Here is a 5,452-nt window from a genome sequence, read left to right as displayed (position 1 = left end):
CTCACACTGTCTGTACCTTTAAGACTTGATTCGCTGTAAAAGATTCACATTCTAACCATTATTTTGGGATATATCAGAGTGTTACAGTGAGGGGTGTGGGATATATCAGAGTGTTACAGTGAGGGGTCTGGGATATATCAGAGTGTTACAGTGAGGGGTGTGGGATATATCAGAGTGTTACAGTGAGGGGTGTGGGATATATCAGAGTGTTACAGTGAGGAGTGTGGGATATATCAGAGTGTTACAGTGAGGGGTGTGGGATATATCAGAGTGTTACAGTGAGGGGTGTGGGGTATATCAGAGTGTTACAGTGAGGGGTGTGGGATATATCAGAGTGTTACAGTGAGGGGTGTGGGATATATCAGAGTGTTACAGTGAGGAGTGTGGGATATATCAGAGTGTTACAGTGAGGGGTGTGGGATATATCAGAGTGTTACAGTGGGGGGTGTGGGATATATCAGAGTGTTACAGTGAGGGGTGTGGGATATATCAGAGTGTTACAGTGAGGGGTGTGGGATATATCAGAGTGTTACAGTGAGGGGTGTGGGATATATCAGAGTGTTACAGTGAGGGGTGTGGGATATATCAGAGTGTTACAGTGAGGGGTGTGGGATATATCAGAGTGTTACAGTGAGGGGTGTGGGATATATCAGAGTGTTACAGTGAGGGGTGTGGGATATATCAGAGTGTTACAGTGAGGGGTGTGGGGTATATCAGAGTGTTACAGTGAGGGGTGTGGGATATATCAGAGTGTTACAGTGAGGGGTGTGGGATATATCAGAGTGTTACAGTGAGGGGTGTGGGATATATCAGAGTGTTACAGTGAGGGGTGTGGGATATATCAGAGTGTTACAGTGAGGGGTGTGGGTTATATCAGAGTGTTACAGTGAGGGGTGTGGGGTATATCAGAGTGTTACAGTGAGGGGTGTGGGATATATCAGAGAGTTACAGTGAGGGGTGTGGGATATATCAGAGTGTTACAGTGAGGGGTGTGGGATATATCAGAGTGTTACAGTGAGGGGTGTGGGATATATCAGAGTGTTACAGTGAGGGGTGTGGGATATATCAGAGTGTTACAGTGAGGGGTGTGGGATATATCAGAGTGTTACAGTGAGGGGTGTGGGATATATCAGAGTGTTACAGTGAGGGGTGTGGGTTATATCAGAGTGTTACAGTGAGGGGTGTGGGGTATATCAGAGTGTTACAGTGAGGGGTGTGGGATATATCAGAGTGTTACAGTGAGGGGTGTGGGATATATCAGAGTGTTACAGTGAGGGGTGTGGGATATATCAGAGAGTTACAGTGAGGGGTGTGGGATATATCAGAGAGTTACAGTGAGGGGTGTGGGATATATCAGAGTGTTACAGTGAGGGGTGTGGGATATATCAGAGTGTTACAGTGAGGGGTGTGGGGTATATCAGAGTGTTACAGTGAGGGGTGTGGGATATATCAGAGTGTTACAGTGAGGGGTGTGGGATATATCAGAGTGTTACAGTGAGGGGTGTGGGTTATATCAGAGTGTTACAGTGAGGGGTGTGGGGTATATCAGAGTGTTATAGTGAGGGGTGTGGGGTATATCAGAGTGTTACAGTGAGGGGTGTGGGATATATCAGAGAGTTACAGTGAGGGGTGTGGGATATATCAGAGTGTTACAGTGAGGGGTGTGGGATATATCAGAGTGTTACAGTGAGGGGTGTGGGATATATCAGAGTGTTACAGTGAGGGGAGTGGGATATATCAGAGTGTTACAGTGAGGGGTGTGGGATATATCAGAGTGTTACAGTGAGGGGTGTGGGATATATCAGAGTGTTACAGTGAGGGGTGTGGGGCATATCAGAGTGTTACAGTGAGGGGTGTGGGGTATATCAGAGTGTTACAGTGAGGGGTGTGGGATATATCAGAGTGTTACAGTGAGGGGTGTGGGTTATATCAGAGTGTTACAGTGAGGGGTGTGGGGTATATCAGAGTGTTACAGTGAGGGGTGTGGGATATATCAGAGAGTTACAGTGAGGGGTGTGGGATATATCAGAGTGTTACAGTGAGGGGTGTGGGATATATCAGAGTGTTACAGTGAGGGGTGTGGGGTATATCAGAGTGTTACAGTGAGGGGTGTGGGATATATCAGAGTGTTACAGTGAGGGGTGTGGGATATATCAGAGTGTTACAGTGAGGGGTGCGGGATATATCAGAGTGTTACAGTGAGGGGTGCGGGATATATCAGAGTGTTACAGTGAGGGGTGTGGGGTATATCAGAGTGTTACAGTGAGGGGTGTGGGATATATCAGAGTGTTACAGTGAGGGGTGTGGGGTATATCAGAGTGTTACAGTGAGTGGTGTGGGGTATATCAGAGTGTTACAGTGAGGGGTGTGGGGTATATCAGAGTGTTACAGTGAGGGGTGTGGGATATATCAGAGTGTTACAGTGAGGGGTGTGGGGTATATCAGAGTGTTACAGTGAGGGGTGTGGGATATATCAGAGTGTTACAGTGAGGGGTGTGGGATATATCAGAGTGTTACAGTGAGGGGTGTGGGATATATCAGAGTGTTACAGTGAGGGGTGTGGGATATATCAGAGTGTTACAGTGAGTGGTGTGGGGTATATCAGAGTGTTACAGTGAGGTGTGTGGGGTATATCAGAGTGTTACAGTGAGGGGTGTGGGATATATCAGAGTGTTACAGTGAGGGGTGTGGGTTATATCAGAGTGTTACAGTGAGGGGTGTGGGGTATATCAGAGTGTTACAGTGAGGGGTGTGGGGTATATCAGAGTGTTACAGTGAGGGGTGTGGGATATATCAGAGAGTTACAGTGAGGGGTGTGGGATATATCAGAGTGTTACAGTGAGGGGTGTGGGATATATCAGAGTGTTACAGTGAGGGGTGTGGGATATATCAGAGTGTTACAGTGAGGGGAGTGGGATATATCAGAGTGTTACAGTGAGGGGTGTGGGTTATATCAGAGTGTTACAGTGAGGGGTGTGGGATATATCAGAGTGTTACAGTGAGGGGTGTGGGGCATATCAGAGTGTTACAGTGAGGGGTGTGGGGTATATCAGAGTGTTACAGTGAGGGGTGTGGGATATATCAGAGTGGTACAGTGAGGGGTGTGGGTTATATCAGAGTGTTACAGTGAGGGGTGTGGGGTATATCAGAGTGTTACAGTGAGGGGTGTGGGATATATCAGAGAGTTACAGTGAGGGGTGTGGGATATATCAGAGTGTTACAGTGAGGGGTGTGGGATATATCAGAGTGTTACAGTGAGGGGTGTGGGGTATATCAGAGTGTTACAGTGAGGGGTGTGGGATATATCAGAGTGTTACAGTGAGGGGTGTGGGATATATCAGAGTGTTACAGTGAGGGGTGCGGGATATATCAGAGTGTTACAGTGAGGGGTGCGGGATATATCAGAGTGTTACAGTGAGGGGTGTGGGGTATATCAGAGTGTTACAGTGAGGGGTGTGGGATATATCAGAGTGTTACAGTGAGGGGTGTGGGGTATATCAGAGTGTTACAGTGAGGGGTGTGGGATATATCAGAGTGTTACAGTGAGGGGTGTGGGGTATATCAGAGTGTTACAGTGAGGGGTGTGGGATATATCAGAGTGTTACAGTGAGGGGTGTGGGGTATATCAGAGTGTTACAGTGAGGGGTGTGGGATATATCAGAGTGTTACAGTGAGGGGTGTGGGATATATCAGAGTGTTACAGTGAGGGGTGTGGGATATATCAGAGTGTTACAGTGAGGGGTGTGGGATATATCAGAGTGTTACAGTGAGTGGTGTGGGGTATATCAGAGTGTTACAGTGAGGGGTGTGGGATATATCAGAGTGTTACAGTGAGGGGTGTGGGATATATCAGAGTGTTACAGTGAGGGGTGTGGGATATATCAGAGTGTTACAGTGAGGTGTGTGGGGTATATCAGAGTGTTACAGTGAGGGGTGTGGGATATATCAGAGTGTTACAGTGAGGGGTGTGGGATATATCAGAGTGTTACAGTGAGGGGTGTGGGATATATCAGAGTGTTACGGTGAGGGGTGTGGGATATATCAGAGTGTTACAGTGAGGGGTGTATGATATATCAGAGTGTTACAGTGAGGGGTGTGGGATATATCAGAGTGTTACAGTGAGGGGTGTGGGATATATCAGAGTGTTACAGTGAGGGGTGTGGGATATATCAGAGTGTTACAGTGAGGGGTGTGGGATATATCAGAGTGTTACAGTGAGGGGTGTGGGATATATCAGAGTGTTACAGTGAGGGGTGCGGGGTATATCAGAGTGTTACAGTGAGGGGTGTGGGATATATCAGAGTGTTACAGTGAGGGGTGTGGGATATATCAGAGTGTTACAGTGAGGGGTGTGGGATATATCAGAGTGTTACAGTGAGGGGTGCGGGGTATATCAGAGTGTTACAGTGAGGGGTGTGGGATATATCAGAGTGTTACAGTGAGGGGTGTGGGATATATCAGAGTGTTACAGTGAGTGGTGTGGGGTATATCAGAGTGTTACAGTGAGGGCTGTGGGATATATCAGAGTGTTACAGTGAGGGGTGCGGGGTATATCAGAGTGTTACAGTGAGGGGTGTGGGATATATCAGAGTGTTACAGTGAGGGGTGTGGGATATATCAGAGTGTTACAGTGAGGGGTGTGGGATATATCAGAGTGTTACAGTGAGGGGTGCGGGGTATATCAGAGTGTTACAGTGAGGGGTGTGGGATATATCAGAGTGTTACAGTGAGGGGTGTGGGATATATCAGAGTGTTACAGTGAGGGGTGTGGGATATATCAGAGTGTTACAGTGAGGGGTGTGGGGTATATCAGAGTGTTACAGTGAGGGGTGTGGGATATATCAGAGTGTTACAGTGAGGGGTGTGGGGTATATCAGAGTGTTACAGTGAGGGGTGTGGGGTATATCAGTGTGACAGTGATGGGTGTGGGATATTCTGTAAACTGTGTGTGCCTTTATAAAACCCTGTTTGTGATCAGATTTCCCACCCACCTGATGAAGGAGCAGTGCTCCAAAAGCTAGTAATGTTTACTCGCAAATAAACTTGTTGGACTTTAACCTGGTGTTGTCAGACTGCTCACTGTTTACCCCAGTCCAACGCCCCCATCTCCACATCGTGGTGACCCCCTGCAGGCAGGAATCAGGCCCAGTTCCACAAGGGGATGGGGAGAGTAGGGGGGTCCCAAATTCTCACGGGGTGGGGGTCGGGGGGTGGCTGGGAAGGAGACCCTCCGAATCCCCCTCACACTCAACCCACTGTGTCTAACTCTGTGACTGTATACAGGAGAGAGAGAGAGAAACAGAGAGAGAGAGAGAGAGACAGAGAGAGACAGAGACAGAGAAGAGAGAGAGACAGACAGAGAGAGAGAGACAGACAGAGAGAGAGAGACAGAGAGAGAGAGAGACAGAGAGAGAGAGAGAGACAGACAGAGAGAGAGAGACAGAGAGAGAGA

Source organism: Carcharhinus amblyrhynchos, unplaced genomic scaffold (assembly GCF_965287045.1).
Source record: "Carcharhinus amblyrhynchos unplaced genomic scaffold, sCarAmb.v2.hapA chromosome_1167, whole genome shotgun sequence".
In the NCBI taxonomy this organism is placed as follows: Eukaryota; Metazoa; Chordata; class Chondrichthyes; order Carcharhiniformes; family Carcharhinidae; genus Carcharhinus; species Carcharhinus amblyrhynchos.
The sequence above is the reverse complement of the archived record's forward strand: the minus strand, read 5'-3'. Positions refer to the sequence as shown.